This window comes from Amblyomma maculatum, chromosome 10 (genome assembly GCF_055883805.1).
Source record: "Amblyomma maculatum isolate TAMU_Amacu chromosome 10, ASM5588380v1, whole genome shotgun sequence".
In the NCBI taxonomy this organism is placed as follows: Eukaryota; Metazoa; Arthropoda; class Arachnida; order Ixodida; family Ixodidae; genus Amblyomma; species Amblyomma maculatum.
This window is the reverse complement of record NC_139353.1, coordinates 104975965-104997038: the sequence shown is the minus strand read 5'-3', so window position 1 is coordinate 104997038 and position 21074 is coordinate 104975965. Positions and strand designations below refer to the sequence as shown.

General features: G+C 45.8%; 1 pseudogene; it reads left to right on the top strand.

The window, feature by feature from the left end:
• Positions 1 to 239: 239 nt before the first annotated feature.
• LOC146177179 (neprilysin-1-like) overlaps positions 240 to 21074 on the top strand; it is a 38540-nt pseudogene continuing 17705 nt past the window's right edge.

The window sequence follows — 21074 nt, the reverse complement described above, 5'->3', positions numbered from 1 at the left end:
AGCTGCACCTCGGATTCTCGCCAACCTTTTGACGGGTGCAAATAAATGTTATTTCTCTCTCTGTCTCCTATTTAACTGAACTTTAAGCTATCGTTTTCGACCGGTGGCGATAGGGCAGCCATAGCATGCGCGCACGAGCTGCACGCACACAAGAAGAAAGCGCCTGATCGTTGCATCGACATCGCTGTCTTTCTGCTCTTTCTAGGTATTACGCAAAGTGTCGAGTTTCTATCAGCCTCATGCCGTCCAAGGTGACGAAGAAATCGAAGGGTGCCAGGCCTGGCTCTTCCGGCTTCGCGGAAGGTATGGGAAGCGACAAGACCGCCACGGTCACTGAGGCCATCGGTTCGCCCGGCGAACCACTTACAGCTTCGAAGTTGCCCACCCAGTCTCGTACGCAGACCAAGGGCGCCGCGGAGGATCGCTCTAAGCGACGCTCCAAAAGTAAAGGCGCCAAAGCTCAGACGGCTACTTCTGCGATAAAAACTGCGCCGGAGACGACGACCACTCTCGAGCCATCCACAGCTGCTCCACCCTCTGCTTCTTCGGCTGCAGCGGTAGGTCTGGCGCGACTACACTACTTGTATATCTAAATCGCTAGAGGGTGGGACATTTTTGGTTTCGGTTACATTCCTTTCGTTTTTAATCCTCAGATTTCGGTTGATGTCCGTGTCCTCTGCGACTGAGCGCTGTAACTGATGAATGGCCGAGGTATTGGATGTCATTCCGGAGGCTCAGTAGCTACAGTGTCCGGCAGCTGGGACTGAACTCTAGGGTGTAGCCGCGGCCGCTGTAGGAGACGAAAAGCAAGGCACATCGAAATGCTTTGCCTCTACATCCCGTATGGTGCCAGCTTAGTGGCGCGGGTCACGTTCGGCACGAGGCATAATGTCTCTTCTTCGAACTCAGTGTCAGGCGCCAATCGCTATCCCCCTTCAGCGCTGGTAAATATAAAAATGCAGGTATACGGAGATTACGTTGTGCGCTAAGTAACTCTGCGAAGTCGAAGTGCTCCATGTGACCTGCTGCCCAACGTGTGTGAGCTCATGGTCCGCGTAAGGGCACATATTGCGCGAAAAAATTATTTTTCTCATTCTTTGGGCCTCGATAAAGCTGAGGGCTCCTGAATGCATGCACCGCCAGCCAGATCTCTGAAACACCTTATTGCGTAAAGGGGGTCCTATAGGTAGTTTGCACTGGTGACCATAGGGCAAACAAATAAACCGCCGGCCGTCATACTTGCGGTGCACGTAGTAGAGCAACTGCTCCACAAGCATGCTTTCCTTGCGCGTCTAATTGCCGCTTGCAATGTGCGACAACGGCAGATTCGGTCGACTGTCGCCGCGCGCAACAGCAGCAATAAACTACGTTGCAAATGAAAGCCTCTTTGGATGGGCAGCAGCGCTTCCGTGACATCGGATAGTCGGAATGAAAGCCTTATTGTTACCTCACTACAGTAATATTTTTTAAGCAAAGGTTGCTGCCTACTGTCTCAAATAATGGTAGCAGATTAAGGCACCAAACTTGGTGTATGGGGGGGGGGGTTGTTTTTGCACTATGTGCCGTGCATGTTGACAATGTGTCTTATGCATGTTCGATGTGCCTAAAGCATAGAATGGAAAATACCTACACTTCCTCTCCTATCATTTCCTTCCCATCGTTTGCCTCCTATCGGCACTCGCTGTAGGGCTACATGTAATTTCCTCTCCTATCATTTCCTTCCCATCGTTTGCCTCCTATCGGCACTTGCTGTAGGGCTACATGTAATTATAATCGGTGTTCAGGAAAACAAAGGCGCAGTCTGTCACACTTTCTCTAGGCAAGTGTGTTTGCACGGTGCACTATCGTTTCTGTGGCATGGTGTTCCTTGGCGCGGGATTGCAGGTTGCAGGAATGCTAGACAAAAAAAAATCTGATTGATTTACAGGAAGGGAAATGCGCGGTAACTGTCTCACTTGTTTTCTGTGGACACCTCAAGGGGAAGGGAGGAAGGTGGGAGTTCAATTGGACAGAGAGAAAGAGGAGCCGTAATAGAGGGCTACGGAGTAATTTCGACCACCCGGGGATCTTTAACGTGAGCTGACATCGCACAGCACACGGACGCCTCTTCGTTTCGCCTCCATCGAAACGCAGCCGTCAAGGTCGGGTTCGTACCCGGTACTCCAGCACTAGTCGGACGCCTTACCACTGCACCACCCCGGCGGGGCGGAATTCTAGACAAGAACACATTTCGCAGAAATTCGCAGAATATGACGCATCTCGCTCACTACCCTCGCGCACGGGATTGTGTTTCATGAGCCTACAAAGGCTTTCGCTTTAAACGTGCCCGCCAGTATTACCCCGGTATCCTCAGAAGATAAAGCGCTTGCCCCAAGGACCCATTTCAAGGTCCCAAATAATGCGAGATCACATATCATTTCATACGTGCATATGTCTAAGTCATATACGATGGAAATCAAGATTTCTGCGCAGATACGTCGTCTAGAAAAGTTCCAAGAGCATTTCAGAATATGCAGTCGAGAAATGAGAAAGCGTGAGCGTTGCTCCTGCACACGGTACATAGCGCGCCGGTTGTCGCACACAATCAGCATTCATTTTTGCGCAACTAAGTTACCGACGATTTCTAACTGGCTTACAGGAAAGGAAAGGCGCAGCATCTCTCACTCGCGGAATCTTGGTTTCCCGCGACAAATCTGCCCCGCAACCGTAGTTAAGTGGTAAGACGCCCGACTACTATGCCGGAGTACCCACGTTAGATCTTGACCGCGGTGGCTGCGTTTCTATTAAGGCGAAACGAAGAGGCGTCCGGGTGCTGTACGATGTCAGCACACGTTAGATTCCCAGGTGGTCGAAATTACTCGGAAGGCCTCCACTACGGCTCTCTATCTCTTTCCACTTTCACTCCCATCTCCCTCCTTTCCCTTACTGCGCGGTTCAGGTGTCCACAGAGAAAGTGTGACAGATACTGCGCCTTTCCCTTCCTGTGAACCAACCAACCAACCAACTCGCGTGCCACTCGCGGACATGATTTCTTTCTGTGAGCCTAGAAACGCATTTTTTCACTTTAATAATAACGGTAATAGTTCACAGGGAACAAAATGTGCACTATCTGTCAGGATTGTTTTGAGGACACCTGATTGATTGATTTATAGGAAGGGAAAGGCGCGGTAACTGTCTCACTTGTTTTCGGTGGACACCGCAACCGCGCCGTAAGGGAAGGGAGGAAGATAGGAGTGAAAGTGGAAAGAGACAAATAGAGAGCCGTAGTGAAGGGCAACGGAGTAATTTCTACCACCTGGGGATCTTTAACGTGCGCTGACATCGCACAGCACACGGACGCTTCTTCGTTTCGCCTCCATCGAAACGCAGCCGCCGAGGTCGGGTTCGAACCCGGGTACTCCGGCACAGTAGTCGGGCGTCTTACCACGGCACCACCCCGGCGGAGCAGACTCACGCAGTAAGGGAAGGCAGGAAGGTGGGAGTGAAAGAGGAAAATAGATGCCGTAGTGGAAGGCTCCGTAGTAATTTCGACCACTTGGGGATCTTTACCGTGCACTGACATTGCACAGCACACGGACGCCTTTTCGTTTCACCACAATCGAAAAACAAACGAAGAGCCGTCAGTGACATTTACAGACAAGTGTCCGATGCATGCAAATTCCATGCGACAGCATTATTGTGGCACGTCAGCCACCATAACACGATGCAAGCACACCCTCGGAGCAGAACTGGCAGGACTTCGTCTTGAATGCAACCACAATATCGAAGTAGGACTGGCAGGAGTTGATCTGCTACATGCACCGCACAAATGGTGGACGGCGGCGTAGTTGGGTGCCATGTGGGTGGAGTACATACCAGCTATACTGTCGCCATGCATTCACTTTAAATATGATTGGCCGACTTTCACGGACAGAAAAGAATTCAGAGCTCTTAGTTCTGTGATGCCTGTACAGCGTTTTCTTAGAGATGGGTATCGGATAAAGGGTAGCGCATGAAGCAAACTTATCTTTCAATAAAGCAAGCATCCGAAGCGCTCGTAAAAAATAGCCCCTCATTTCGCGGACGGTTACCGTTGAGCCTGCTGGCTACCGGTTTCAATGGGGCACCATCTTCACGCACGTTCGTCATTTAACGTAATGAGAACTGCATAATTATTTCACACCAGACATTACGAAACCCAGATGCCACTCAGAAACTGCATATCAGGCCACCTATTCAGAAATATTACACAGTAGAGGTTCTAAGCATATAAATGTAGGTCAATCATAGAAGTCACGGCCATTTTAGTTGTTGACGTGATCTGTCTATCTTCATAGGAAAGACTAGTCAGCACTATAACCTGTAGGAGGCCTTAGCAAAAAGGCACACTAAAGTGAATATTTGGTGCAGGAGGCCAAAGAAATCGCCCAGCGGCAACTGCCTACGGAAGCACCTCCAGGAGGACCGTCCCAGCAGAACAGGGTGTCTACGACCCCCGAGACACGTGAGCCGTCGCAGTACTACACGTCGACGGCAGTCTGCCAAAGGACAAGGGACGACTCCACAAAGGTGCCTAATGACCTGCTGAAAGGAGGCATCGACGCAGCTTCGCTGAACTAGTGCTCAGCTACTTGGAAACGCGGCGACGTAATTGGGCTGCAAGATTTTTCTACCATCAAGTAATACTGTTGAAGTTATTTACAAAAATTAGAAAACAAACACGAGTAATAGGTACCCCATCAGTCCTCTCCGCAACGCAAAATATCATAAGATAGAGCGGCATTAACGCAAAATATTGGCAACCAAAATTGCGCCCTCCTCTCCACTAAATGCACGCTGGGCCGCAAGAAAAAAAAAAGATTGGTTAGCTCTTGCATGCCTAGATGTACGTAGAAAAAAGCAGTGACTACCTCGGGATCAAAAGAAGTTTTCTCCCGCCTTCTGCGCCGTTCCCCAGCAACTAAACTCTCCTTGCTTCCGTGTCGAGCCCCCGTTCACCGGCGTTCGATATTTCGTTCTCAGGAAAGGAAAGGCGCAGCATCTGTCACTCGCGGAAGGCAAAATGCGCTGCCCGGCGGCGTTGGAACTGTTGTTGTGGCTGTAGGAAGAAGGAAAAGAAAATGCACGGGCCTGCTACTGGCTCTGTAGCTGAGCCACCTCCGCTGCCTCGTGCGGAAAGGAGAAAATAGAGAAGAAAAAAAGAAAAGGGAGAGAAAGACGCACGCCGCAGCCACAGCTGTCGTACACCACTGCCAACATGTCACGAGAAGGCCATAATGGGCGGCGCCTGGCGCGAGCGCAACCTTGGCCCGCCATTATGGCAACAAATCAGGTGTGTTCTACGTGGATACCTCGGGCCCCCATCCGGGGGACTGGTATACGGTCGCAGTCATTCACAACGGGAAAACGCTCGATGGCCTTACATTCAAGGCCAAATCTATAACACACCCTGAAGAGAAAGCCATTGCACTCGGCGCCTCAGACCACACTTCTAAAGATATCATCACTGACTCACGAGGGGCTTGTCGGAACGTCGCGCAAGGGTGGACGACCCCCTTAGCCTATAGAATATATCAAAATTATAGTCGGGACCCACCCTGTGTGCCGATATCTCGTCTGGGCTCCTAGCCAACAGGGTTTTGCAGGGAACGAGGCAGATAAGGCAGCCGCCCGCGCGGTTTCTCTCCGGACAGTTTCCTCGGGACTCAAATCGGGTGAGGACGTTGATTCCAATCCGGCCTACACATTCAAAGATGTTGTAGTGTTTCATCAAAACTCGCATCGCAAATATCCTAACCTCTGCAGAGAGTTAGGAAAAGCGGACGAGAGGCTGCTCCTGCGCCTCTTCACTAACACGATGCTGTGCCCGGAAATACTTCAACATTTTGACTCGTAATTCACTGGCGAGTGCCAGTACCGTGGAGAGGTGGCTGACACCTACCACATGGTATGGGCCTGCCTACGAAACCCATTTCTTCCCCCAATCGCTAACCCTTCCCGGGAGGACTGGGAGGCGACCCTGCTCGGCTGCTGCGACCTACAGGCCCAAAGGGCCTTAACGCGGTGTGCGCGGGTGGTGGCAACCGCCAATGGGGTCCCTGGCTAGGGTCTCCACAGAGTATTGTAAGACCGAGCTCCTTATGGCTCGGCGCCAAACAAACATCCAAAATGTGCAATAAATGTTTTCACCACCACCATTACCACCACCACTGAAGCAGTGGCGGGTGCAATGACGGCCTACAATAGATAAAATAATCAGTGTGTACTGCATCTTAGAATGAACCGGTAGGTATTAATTCACTACTGGTTCTTTCCCTTCCCTTAGAAAAATGTCATCTCTAGACGTATATAAAAATAGAAGGAATCGGGCAGATATGAAATATCTGGACCATTCTGGATCAGATAAGGCATATCGGCCCACTTCCTTATTTGCCGTATCAAATTTGCATTTGGCGAGGTATACCTTATCTGCGCAATTCCGTATTTGCAGTACCTGATATGACAACTGATATTGCGCATAAATGTGCTGAGAGCACAACGGATGCTAGATGAGAGCAAAAAGTTACAGCAGCAAGGAAGTTTGGCGATTTACTCAGGAAACGGGGAAAATAACGGTTTGCACCATCTATATGTCAGGACGTGAAGCTTGAATGTAAAAGCGCGAAATTTAAACATTCATTCAGGCATGAATGACCGACAGCTGATCCCGTCCAGCTAATAGCTTGTGACTAGAACCAATAGGATAGCTATTTCAATCCTGCTTGCGTTGAGCTAGGCCAATACGTACTGGTGCATATACTCACTGAATCAACAATAAGGACACGAGTAGGATGAAGGAATTGCCAAGGAACAACAACCGGCTGGAGACCATTAACCAGTTATTGAGTTACATGTATCGCACCCATATTTTTCCCTTCTTTTCACATTTCTAAATTCACAGCAGGGCATACAAGGGGGGAGCATATCACCTATGATCTGCAACTCAACATAACAAGTTATTAAAACGTACAGAACGAAAATTTCAATATTCAAGCTAAACAGACAGCCGCACGCTCAATCAAGTTTGCCAAGGGGGAAACCTCATTTTTCCTTCCATACCGAACCTATAGACAGGAATACAGCTTTCGAGCCACAGGTTTTCTTTTTTCCTCTCTATGGAATCGCTCAAAGACAGGCCTGAATTACTCGGGTACTGAGAGTTAGGCGCATGCTTATTCGTTATTAATTATTGAGATCCTACTGATTTACACGCGAAACTACAACAAACTAATGAGGTATCTGAACAAAATAATGGACCTACCTGTTTAACGAGAATCTAAAGAGAAAGATAATAATCTATTAAACTAGATATTAAATTTGAACCTACTCTTTTACACAAGGCATTAACCAGTAAATGGTTTTAGAATGAGCTTTTTGGTTTAATTGCGAATCTAATGGAAATAAAGAACGGCTATTGAAATCGATCTAGACTGCTGAAATCGAATTTAAGTGTTTTTAGATACTCAGAAAAGGCGCAGCTAAACCGTAGGGCGATATACCACGCAGTGCTGGGACTGTTTCTAATACCTAAATTTAGCAGTGTGCATAGGCTGTCAGGAAGTACCGGTGTTACTTTAAGCAGAGGCAAGCAGAGGCAAACACAGCAATTTCCTCTGTGCTGGCGGTCAGACTGAAGCCCCTGTATTTTTGCTGTCGCATTTTTGTTACATGGACACAGCTAACAGCGAACAGGCGCTGGCACACATACACGCACACCAGCATCACAACCCTCAGCATGCCCACCAGCCACACCGAACCCCTGATATCTGCCACCGAAAAGAAACGAGTCACCAACACGCGCTCAAACACGTACGGAGCGGAAAGGCAAAAGGACACGAAGCAAGCACACACCAAAAAGAAAGCGCGCGGCATCTGCGGTAGAGTGCAGCAAGCCGCGGAGCCGATCGTAGCAGCCACGAGGAGAGATGAATTGCAATCCCGCGAAGCAGGCAAGCTAAGCGACCGCCGCTGCCTCTGAGAGGGAAGAGGGAAACACCGGACAAAATGAGTCAGCATCTAGCCAGCGAGAAGGATGCCGTATACTGAACTGCCATCATTTTCTTAATATTTTGAATCGCTAAACTGAATCGACTATGCTTCTAGCGAGCGCGGCGGGGGCCTTATACTGAACTGGCATTATTTTCTAGATATTTGTACTCCCTCAACTGAACCGACCAAGCTTAGTGCTCCGGACTGCCGCAGCATTTTAAATGAAAACGCGAGTTGGTAGGGGGCAAGAGGAGCATGTAGCCATAACCTAGCGCAGTCTTGGATTATGGAACACATGGTATAATAATGTGCAGCGAAATATGCAGAATAATTGAAATAATAAGAGTCGATCGTAGCTTCTCTAAATTGAATACAATTATGTCAAAAAGCATGCAGGGCATGCTGAATGTGTAAAAAAATTGAAGCTGGGCCACGTGATGCTAAAATTGCATATTTGCAGAAGGTGGATGAAGGCCATCTATTGCTAATCCATAGCCACTATGGCGCCCACATATGGCCCCAATGAGGTTTTATAAGATAGTGATGACACCAGGCATGCCACTGGTCTGTCCATATAAGGTAATTACGACATCATATATGCCCTTTATCAGGTAAGGTCATGAGGGTGCCACATATACCCATATTCTGGCAATGTAAGCTCCCATTACCCGCTCAGATATGAATTGTAAGTTACATGATATAGCCATATCTGAGATATATAAGGGCAATATTTAGTACATATAAGTCCCTATCTGGCCTGATTTCCGATTGGATTTGCCAAGATAAGATTTTATTTGTTGTCCTATATATTTACATCTGGCAGCACATAAAGCATATCTGGAACAGATATGGAATATCCGTAAGGGTTTCCTCTGCGTTGTATGCACTTCCTAACTACCTCTTTCACTATGCTTTAGCCATCATAGCCTAGGTGCCTGTGCCTTTGTAATCGGCGGCATGACTATTCCTTCAACCACGAAAGATAATCAAATTGATGGGGATATTAAGCTTCGTCTTCAGTTGAAGCGTTATCGCCTTTAAAACACATTTTCATTCCCTGACGTCTTAAGTGTTTTTCTGCAAAATAATGTAAATCTTCTGTTATTTTGCGCAAAAAACACGACACAAAAGAAACGAGGTAGACAGGAAAAGCGCTTGTCCTGTCTACCTCGTTTCTTTTGTGTCGTGTTTTTTGCGCAAAATAACAGAATGCTTAGGCACCAACTAGACTGCAAAAGCGTACTCGCAATGTAAATCTTTTTATAGAAAGAAACTGCGCAGTAACTACCACACTTCCTTGTGGACACCTTAATTGTGCCGTAAACGAAGATAGGTTGCAGATCAAAATGTAAACTGCGCGAAAAGACGGGACAATAGGCGAAGGAACACAAACAAGACAACACGGGCGCAGACTTCCAATTGTTTATTGGTGAACGAAAGCACATGCTATATACATGAGGGAACGCAGGCTCGTAACCACTGCTATCTTTAACACCAGGCGTGATAAACATAACACGGTAAAATTTTATCGTAAACGTGTTTCACACTATGAGAAAACATATTGCAGATTGCACGATAAAAGGTCTAGCACTCAGACGCCATGTTCCAAAAAGGCAAACCACAATCATAGCATGTGCTTTCGTTCACCAATAAAACAGATGGAAGTCTGCGCCCGTGTTGTCTTGTGTTCCTTCGCCTATTGTCCCGTTTTTACGCGCAGTTTACATTTTGATCTGCAATGAACCAACTCGCCCGCAAAACTATTCTAATGAAGATAGGTCACCCGCATCGATGGCTCAGTTGTTAGGACGCTCAGATACTCATCCTATGAACCCGGGTTCGAACCCGACAGTGGTAGCCGTGTTTCGATCGAGGCGAAACGCAAATGCGTCTGTGTGATGTGCGATATGCTACGCATCAGCGTTAGAGGGGCGAGGGTGACTTCTTAGAACACTTAAGTTCCCCCTATCGGATTATCACTGCCAATATTGAGCCCGCTCTTAAAGATTTTGAGTCCACAAGTGCCGATAAACGAGGGGCTTGGTACATCATGCCCTAAGTATGTCATAAAGGACCGTTAATTTTTCTACTCTAGGAATACAGGAAGTGAGCCAAAATTTAACATGCGTGCTGCATGCAAAGCTACCTTAGGACGCACTTTTAGTGATTACATCATGGCTATATATTAGGAGAAAAACACAATTGACATTTTTGCGACGGGACCTGACACAAAGTGGTCTTGAAAAATTGGAGAGACATCATTTTGGACAGACATCATTTTGGCAAGTGCAGAGTGGCCCTATATGAGTCCTACTTATATTCACCTTCTTCCATGCCATATTTACCTTAGCCCACCCTGATTCAACCGCTAATCAAACTTAGTCTGCATCTTATGCTACGTTAATTAGCTTCTTATTAAGGCGAAAATCTTTTTAGGTTCTTGGTGCGTCGGCTGAAACTGACCAACGGACGCGTCATTAAAAAACGTCTGCCGTATGAAGACAGGTTAAAGAATTTAAATGATTTAGAGTGATAGTGATTAATAGAGGTTATAATAGAGGTTGGTAGAGGTTATAATGACTGCTAATGACTTGTAATGACTCACATGTCAACGACAGTTTGTATGCTGCAATTGATAAAATTACTAATGACTTATAAGGCCCAATATATCTAACGGCGACTTGTCTATAGATGATTACAAGAGACTTAATTGCTTAGTAATGAGTAGTAATGATTAAAATGACTACTAATACCTTGTAATGACAAATATGCCTAACAACGACTTTTATTGACGACAATTGATCAGAAATCATAAAATGTTTATTAATTTGGAGTAATGACTAAAATGACTATAATTACTGCTGCTAGGTTTTCGCCCTTCGCCTCTTTAGAGATATCGTAAGAGACCCTGTAATTTTTTTAGACTCATGCTCTCGCATTCGCAACATGGAAGTGTTAAGTGGCCTCCGTAACTGTTTGCAAAGTTGTCAGCATTGACTTTCATAATTGTGGTAAGGGGGTCCATGAAGCGTTCTTTGCTAAAATTATAAAGCGAGCACTAAGAATAAGTAACCCATCAACCTCCGAAACTAAAAAATATTTGTCGCCTTCATTAGCACTGAACATATGGCGCTAAAACTTCAATATCCGACAGGTACAGTATCCGCTTAGACGGCGGCCTGGAGTACTTGGACCTGGGCGACGTGTTCTGGAAACCCTGCTCTTGAGCTGACACCCCAGCATATGGGCGATTTAAAATGTAGCTCTTCCTCTCCCCCTTTCCAACTCATCCTAATGCGGCGCGCAAGGAGCAATGAAAAGAAGCCACGACGGTGCCCCTCGCCACTTCGTCCCGCCCGCATAACTAGAGAGCGTCTAATGAGCAGGCGAGGCCAGTATGCACTAGTGACGTCACTGGGAAGGGTTGGGAACTGGGATGGGCTACCCAAGTCGATGGCGAGCAGTTGTCACGGGCAGTTTTAAAACAAATTGACTGAGTAATATCGGCTTCACACAAAGCTTCAAATCTGACTTGACTGCTCACAAAGGCCACCTCTGAGGATTTCTTGGTTTATAAGTTCCCCTGAAGTATAATTTCAGTTCCCTTAATTGCTGAATATATTTTCTCGGACAAAGTTCTGAAATCGTGTATTTTCCATTTTACCGCTCAATTGAGAAACAACAAAATCCGAGGATCTTAATAAACTGGACGTCGTTTGTGCGTGCGTTCGGCACAAGCGCGGCTGTGTTCGCTGCTGCTACAACTATCGGCATCGCCGTGCTCTCCATCAGGGGGAGTTTACCGTCAGCGTCTTTTCGCAGGAGCCCAACGACGTCGTGAAGCGAGAGGAGCTTCTTCCAGATGAATGCGACTCCACTCTGGCAAGGGGATCGGCCAAGACGACATCGACCCGCACGTTGCGTGCGCCGTCGTTACGCTCCACGACGTCTAAAGCAGCCAGCACATGGACGAGGGAAGAGTCCATGAAGGCACTGAACGATCTGCTGAACGCCGGCATGGGCGCCGTATCCAACAAGGTGGGCTGATGCTTGCTGCTCCAGCAGATCGGCGCAACGAAAAATTACTCGTAACGGAAGAGTCTGCCGGAGATTAGTATAAAATATTGGCTCATTCTGGTAGATTTTACCACTTGTTGGCAGTATCGATGGAAGAAGGAAATCAGGGCTTTACACATGGTGGTACCATACCATGTCCTTCGTCCTACTAATATTTTTCAGTTTGGAGTGCCGGAATTGAATATACTACGCTTTATGACTACGGCACAGTGTCACGCACACAGGTATTTTTGTTCATATCAACGTAAGGCAGTACAGGTCTTGTTAAATGGAAGGCAGCGACTTTTATACTTTGCTATGTTTTGATTCGCTTTAATATATGTTTATAGCAGAACACCTCACCAACCAATGACATAGTCAAAGACGTCGCTATATTTGTGCCAGCGCTGCCAATAGCATTCCTAAAGCAAACACGGTTGTTCTTACCTGCGGTAGGTGTCAACGGGTGTGTTTTCTTTCTTTATTCATTTCATTCTATTTCAAATTGGATATGGCTAGCACTATGGCTGCCGCTTCGGCTTCTGTCGACGTTTTTGCTTTGACAGAGGCGGAAACTGATTGATGAGAGGTTTACCAAATCACAATGATGGCATATGTCATGGGGCGACTGTATTCTGCCGAGTCTACGTAGGCCGCTGTATTGCCAGTAGCATGGGCTTTGTGTAACGCCTTGGCTCGAGCTTCTTGTCGTGCCTGTTGCGTTGTGCATTCCGAGCGACAATGCATGCTTCGTGAATGTACACTTTGGAAGGCCCTGCGCGGGATTTACGCATCTACGTATTAATCCATGAATTTTCATTTCTCCTCAGACATCAATTACAGATCAGGCGCAGTCCTAACTCTGCCGAATAATAAAGCTGGTACCAGCGCCTCTAAATACGTTTTGAATTCTCGCCCTTCGTTCGTAACCCATGTGATGAGACTCGGCGTCTGTCAAGCGTGGTTGTCCAATCGTATTAGTCTGTTCGTTATCGATGTGAGACTGGAGAATAGGCCGAAAATACGTATCTGCTCTTCCTTTTGAATTTCGGCTGCCGCTGTCAGAATGCGAATTTCCAACTGTGCCTTACACAGCAAACAGCTTCGATTTTTGTGGCTAACAAGCCAATCCACGCTCGGCCGTCAAAAAGCGGAGATGCCTTTAGAGGGTGCGCGTCGCTGCTCTGCTTCAATGCCTACTCAATTAATACTGGGTATTGGGATTGTGCGCCCCGAGAACGGGCAGGACTTTCCTGGCTAATGTAAGAGTCAACCTCGACTGGTGCGCACATCCGAGGGCAGAAACTGAGTATATCAGCAAGTGGCTAACAATCCCCTTTTTGAAGCGAAAGCTTCACTACCCGTGTCAGATCGCAACTTCGCGTGGCTCCACATAGCCTAGTTCTGCGCATGCGCGTGACCTCACAGCCAAGGCCAGCTGCGCATGGCTCCTTGCCAAGCTCTGCCGACGTTACTTAGCAACGCTTAAGAGGTTAGCGAATCCTCGTTATAAAAAAAAATAGTCTCCACCGCGAACCGAACCTACATCCCTTGGATCCTCAGCCATCACCAACTGTCGGGTAAAAAGAAAATGCAGATGCTTGTTTTATTTCGAATGACTTTTAGTTAATTCTTGAGACAGTTTTCTCTATCTCTAAATTGATGTTTAGATTATAGAAAAGTTGATGCATGGTATTCGGGAAGTGTCTCAATGAAAGCACTATAAGTGTTTTCACTGAGACAATGATGGAACAGGAGGAGTGACATACTTTGTCTCTTTTTCTTTCCACAGAAATATTAATCAAACACTTCATTTTTATGCAGTCTATCTTAACCCTTTCGTACACGGAGAAAATAAATGACGTATCTTTAAATACCATAGTTCTTTCTTCTTTATCATGGCCTCTACCGTAAACGGCTCTAACACTGCATTTCGGCTCATCCCGCGAAAGTAATAATTACGTTTCAACGCATTGAATTATATTGATTTGATCGGTTTGTGGGTTTTAACATCGTAACTTTATTCAGGCTAAGGGTAAGTCATAATCGACGACTCATTTGGATTTTTGATGAGAGCTCTCATCACACAGCCCACCAGAGCTTTGCTTGCATCAATAAAATAGTGGCTGCCACACAGCTAGAACGGAACTCGGGTTCCCTAACTCAGTATAGTGGAGCCTGAGTAGCAGCCTATTTACTGCGCCACATCAGATGGAAATTGGAATAATGTTTGTAGGTGTTATAGTGATACATGGAGAAGGGTAGAGTTCACAGAGTAGAGAGCTCAACAAGTGACGCATTGAATTGAATGCTCCCTTAAACGTCTGCAACTAATGCCTTGTCATTCATATCGGTTTGGAGCATGCGACACACGTTGCGCTCTGACAATTTGCTATCGCTGTCACAGTTGACACTCTCGCCGCCGACTGTCCCAAGCGGCTTAAAATCGTCGAAGGAGGCCAAGGTGTTCGCCATCATGCTGCTAGTGGGCGTTGTGTTGGCGTTAACAATATTCCTGCTGCCCAGCCCGGTCCCGAAGACGGCTCAACTCTGCACTACACAATCCTGCGCTCAACACAGGTGAGGCGGAGTCCCGTTCTTTCTCTCTTACTTGGTCAGGTTAGCCTAGAAGTGCTGTTCGAGGAACACGCAGCTAGTAGATATCATTGGCTTAGGTTGAAAGCACAAGTCACGCACATACGGCGTTAAAAGGGGGCGCTTAATACATTATCGTGTAGTGCACTGGAGCTAGGTGTGTGGCTATTGTTAAATATAACTGGTAACATATTTTTTTGCAGAATTAACAAAATGTTGACCGTGATCATAGCAATGAGACTATGCACAACGCCGGCAACTAGTCATAGTAATTCGACAATCGAAGTCTTCTAGCACGACGTCGAATCGGCCTGAGTACAGCAAAACAGTACAATGTTCTAATTATTAAATTTTCAATAGAAAAAAAAAGACAAGCGAGTAGAAAGTAGGAGATCGCGGCATATTCGTTTATTGTAGGACAGATTTACTAAATATTTTAACAATCATGAACTCCGTTTTCCGCAAACAGGATGGCTGAAAATAGACAATGAAGTCATTGTTTACGCAGCCTGGTATAGTACTTGATACATATGGGCCCGCAACAGGAGAATATATTTTACGTACGATTGTGAGGTATCAAATTCGGCTAGAACTTAACAGAGAACCCAGGGAACCGAAAAAAGCAATTGCTCATCTATTTGCTATTAGTGAGGGAGAACGTTGCTAAGCACTGAAAAGGTGAAAACGTGGCTTCGACCTACACCCTTGACCATTTTTAGTTGTTCTTTTTTCTTGGAGGGTGCCGCGGAAGAAATGTAAATGTTTTTGAAGATACACACAGGTTCCACAGCGAGCGCAGGCAAGGTGAATAAATGAGAATGAGAAATCATCAGACATGCATACGCTGTACTTTTTGTCGCGCGTCTAAAAGTTGTATTTTAAATGGCGCGGAAAAGAAACGAGTCCTTCTCATAACTTAGATGCTGTGTTGTTCGGTTGTTTACTAGGCTCTAGGCTAGGGGAAAATATACAAATCGCTGCTGAAGGGGATGCCGCTGGTACTGATGTTAATAAAATACCTCTTCCAACGTGCTCCCCTGGTTAGCTTGAAGACCTCAATATACAAAAAAGTTGTAAATTCCTCGATGGTCGGATATTGTGACTTGACCTTTCACGTCACCGCCTTGCGTTCCTGTCGGACTCTTCATTCGCCTTTGGGGACTCGGCCGTGGGAACTCTTCATTCTGGGGCAATCCTTGTTGTTGGGGATGGGGACAATGCTGTTTGTTAGGCTCGATGTCACTGCTATCTGACAGAGTCCGTCTCAGGTGTGCACAAGGTTTCGTCTGCTGCCATCCACTAAACATCATAAGTTATGAACCAATGTGCTCGATCACAATGTATTTTTCATGCATGCTGCTGTATGATCGGGTGGACTGAGTTTGCCCCCTTTTTTCAGAGGCGTGAGATCTTTGGCACATTTGAACATCACACACTGTTGTTTTGCTCACTTCTTTCTCTGAAAGTTTGCTATACTTGACTGCAGCAAGACAAGAGTTGAAAGGATTGTTTGTGTTATTGGAGTGTCGCTGGGCTGGCTCCTATTCCTAAAGGAGCACGTTGAGGTAATACAAGAAGACTAGCTCTTGGTGACTACCAGTTTCAAGAGCTTTTTGAACAACAGCTTCGCTCTTTTTGCCACATAATCCTGCATAATATTTTTTTCGCAATTTGGGCTTGAATTCTTGTGTTTAGAAATGCGATTTACGAACAAAGGTATGAAATTCAACTTTTCAAAACTGCGTTTCAGGTTCACTGATAACAAATAAAAGTTATACTTAGCGACGCAAACCTTAAGACACTTGGCAGAACTTGCAGATGCTGTAGACATCAGCAGATCATATTCCAAAATGCACTGATCCATTAATCTATTACCAGAAAAGGATTCCTTTGAAACTCCATTAGGTCGGAAATGGCTATTTGCCATGAGACTCTGGAGTTTGACACTGCAGTGTTTTAGCAATGCTTCTGGTTGTGTGTTGACCTGAACCTGGTGTATTTTCCATGTATAAAATATTCCCCACTCACCATATCTCATTTCTGGCCAGATGATGCATTCGCGTGTACTTCCTAGGTAAGGTTTAGTATCAAGATGAGACGAGAGCAGCCTCTTGAATTTGTCACGTTTGCTCAGAGAATGACGCCGTGTTGAACTCTGTACAGTATTCTGTCTCTTAAAGAGATACCATTAATGGTCAGGCCGACGTCGGCGTTATCGGCGTTTTTGGCATCAGAATTTTCAGCGAAAAATTACCGGCATCCTTTCGGCAGGTGGCTGGTGACATGGCGCTGTATCGACTGATCCTAGGTTTGCGATATTACGAAACTGCATGACATTGCCGAGTAGACAGGCGCTGCCAACTCGGGAATTTATTTTAGATGGATGGGAGAGATCAGAATCTAGCCTTCCATGATCATTGGATCCCACTTTAGATATGCTGGCCACAGTCCACATACCTATACGTTTTAGCGGCTTGGTTAAAGCGGTGCTTTATGATATGTATTAGGTTTTGTTTGAGCAGTGCTTCATTCCTCTGATTAGCGCTTCTGACCGCCTAAAGCGTTTCTTGTCTTACATATTAACATGCAACGAAATTCACGTCTGTCTACTCGTGGCTGCCTTCGGTGTCTGGAAGGAGAGCTGTAGACATTGTGTTTGCGGCGACAAGCTCATTGCCTGGGTAGTACCGAGCTCTATGTTGTATGGATTCACCTGCAGCAGCATGCTATGCAATCTCCTTGGCACTTCGTTGTGCGACGTTGAGACTGTAGATTGCGGGGGACTTTGATCAGTAACTACTTTTCCATGACTACCAAACACATACTGGTGGAAAAGTTCGGGAGTTAAAAGTACTGACCAACGTCTCCTTTTCAGTCCGAGTATGCTTGGTTGAAAAACGGGTAAGCACTCGCTAATAAAAGATACAGACAATTCCCCTTGTAGCAGAGCTGCTCGAAGCCCTTTTTCAATTCCATCACACTGTACGTTTTTTTTAAAGCATAGCTCTGCTAGTGCTTCGACCACATGTTTCATGTTCGCAAATTCTTGGTCTTTTGTTGACGTCCACTAGGCATCATGGGGTTTGTTTTCTTATTGTTTTTCATGCCATCGAATACGCCACATAGTAATCTGCAGATGTAATAAACCATGGTGCACCTGAACGGTTCCGCACATATCGATTAATGGGGATATGCCACAAATTACCGGTCTTTTCAGGGTCTGCCATAGGGACTAGGCTTGTCAGCTTATGACCCAAGACAATCACTTCAGTGTTCAACTCCAGCTCTTTCCAGTTGATGTGAATTCCTTCGTCACATCAAAGGGCTTCTGATTCTGGTCGTGCTCACCTCGTTCGTTCTTTCTGCTCTTTCGTTTGCGATACATGAGAATGTCATATGCAACACATCGATGTCTTTCTGACCATCTAAAGTTCTCTGCACCTATCTCAATATCGATATGCTACTCACAGCCAAACTAAAAAGCGAAGAAAAATAGTTGTAGAGTTAAAAGGGTGCCTGGAATACGATTCAAACATTTGACTTAGGTCTACGATATAATGCGACTTCAGATTGAATATAAGAAGCCCTCTGCGTTTTTAGGATTGGCACTGAGAGCTGTTGTCTGCTCATCTTTTCGTTCAGATTATATTGGTCTATTCTTATTCTGAATGCGCCTAATTTCTTTCCCACTGCCATGTGGCTCCCCTAACCTGTTGCTTGATCGTTTTGACGATGATATTTTCTTTCAGTTCTCGAAGCAATACCTGAAGCTGAGGCTTTGTGCTCACAGGAACTCGACACAAACAGCGACATCTGGTGCAAACTGGATTTATACTCTTTAATGCTCTTCCTGGAAAATGTCTCTGAAATTGCACGAGAATCGATTAAAACTTGTCCACAGTAATACTCTTTGTGGCTGACTGTGCACCCTGCTGCACCGCTGACGCCATTTTATAGGTGCCTTTAGAGTCGTATTGCTTCGGACGCATTCGTTCTCCAATGCTTACCAAGTGGTTTTCCACCAATTGAGTACAATATTAATTTTCTGATAAAAGGCTTCGGGCGAGAAGCCTACAAATACAATTAGAGTGATCACTATTCCATTGTGTAACCCCAGGTGTTGGGGGCTTCATAAAACTCGCTTACTTATCTGTATCCGCTGGAATGGCATATACTGACGCTCCATTTTAAACCTGGAATTTGGTTCGCTGTTTTTTCACTGTAAATGAGATTACATCTCCTGTTTTGGCTCAGCAAGAGCGTCATCTGAACATAAGTCACTTTTGTAAGCAGTTGTGACTCTTCGCTTGGTGTTGCACAGTTTCGCAAAATGGTTCTTTCCACATTTGTTGCAGTGTGTTTCCTACGCCCGACATGCGCCGTGGAATCTTCCACGGCACCCTTACAAGTATCATCGGAGTTGTGTTAGCTGGTAGAGCCTTACTAATGGTTCTGATAACGTGAACAGCGACCGGTGTTTTGTTTGGGATAAGAAGGTTCACTTTTGAAAGCCTTGATCTGTTTAAATATGTCCTATACATCATACATACCATTGCGAAATTTTCTAAGATAGAGTGCTCGTGCTTCAGAAGGTTTGTGCGCACATTCTTGTTAGCCCTGCCGAAATTACTGTTTCGGAGGATTACTTCTTGCTGACTTTCGACAAGTGATTTGCAGATTTCGCCTCGAGGTCTGCGTGAAAAGAGCCACAAGGTTCTTCGGTTTCTTGATTTCTACATCGCAGCAGGTATCTTAAACACACATCGACTTTTACTTGGGCGAAATAAAGTTATGCCCGCGACCGGATGAATTCCTAAAGGCTTTTTCAGGTTCCGGGACTGTATTTCTTTTCAGGTCCAAACGACCGATGGCTGTAACGATAATTATGAAGCCTTTGTTCGGCTCCTGGACTGATTTTAGTTGCCTCATCGAATTCAACCACATTGTAGACAATGATCATTTCCGATCCGCCGATAGACGGAACGCTTTTTTCTGCTAGTCTGTTCTCTTCGCTTGTCCCGCTGCAGTCAAATATGGGTCAAAAGCTTGCTCCATATCTTCCGAGTTGCACGCAAAACAGCCGAGAAGCACAATTGTTCGCTGGCGCTTAATCGGCATGCTACTCTTTATTGTGTGTTCGTGAAGAGTGTTCGCGAAGACAGGTCACTCGCTCGCATTCATGTCTCGCTTATGCGCAGCGCGTCTCCGGCACAGTCACTGTCATTTTCTAGCGTCATTTCAGGCTGTGAATGCAACCGTGCGCTGCTTCCACCATACCAAAGGAGTCAATGCGGCGTGAAAGAAACGAGCATGTGTTACACTGACGCTATATTGTTTATTATCCACTAGGAGAAAGAATACATTATGTTGCCGTAGTGTATGCAGCTGCTGCTGATGATGGTAGTAAAATACCTGTTGTATAAGTGTTCACAGACCTCTTTTTCAGAATAGCTGCAATCTGCAATTGAGCTGATGATATTGGCTTGCTAAATTACTAGTAGTTGTTTCGAGGCCCTTCCATTGCTGTTGAATAGTAGTTTAATCTTTTGTGCGTTAATTTCCACTCACCTTTCGGCTTTAGTTGCCCTGATCATTGACAACGCTCTAATAGTGCATGCATGCTTTGCAAATTGTCATTATAGGTGCCAGAAAGACTCAAACTTCTTTATTTCATGTCGTCAGCATCATCATCATCATCATCAGCCATCTGAGAGACCGCGTTTATTGAGGAATATGTAAGAGGCCTTCGCCCACTGCAGGGCGAATGCTTCTTACATATTCCTCGATAAACGCGATAGTGTGCTGGCGGCATCCACTTGAACCCTTCCAACTACTTAATTTCATCCATCCACCTCTCTGCGTCCCCCTGCTAACATTTCCCTACCTTGGAATTCAGTTTGTTACCCTAAGCGACCATTGGTTATCCTCTCATTGCACTACATGTCCTGACGATGCCCATTTCGTCTTCTTGATTTCTGCTAGAATATAAGTAACTTGAGTTATTTCTCTGACCCACTATACACGCTTCCTATTTTTTAGCGTTACCGCTACCATTAAGGTAAGATACAAATGTTGCATACTTTCCTCTTAAGCGATACCGGTAAGCTGCTAGTCATAATCTTCGAGTACTTGCCAAATGCGCTCCAACCCAATCCTATTCACCTTGTTATTTTCCTTTTAAGGTCCGGATCTGCGGTTACTACCTGTCCTAAGTTGACATATTCACCAACTTCTTCCAGTGCTTCGCTACCTAACGTAAACTGCCGGGCTTTCCCGAGGCTGTTGAACATTGTCTTAGTCTTCTGCACATTAATTTTCAAGCCTGCTTTTCTGTTTTTACAGTCTAAGTCATTATTAATTATTTGTAGTTCATTCCCGGAGTTACTCAGCGAGGCAACGTCATCAGAGGATCGCTA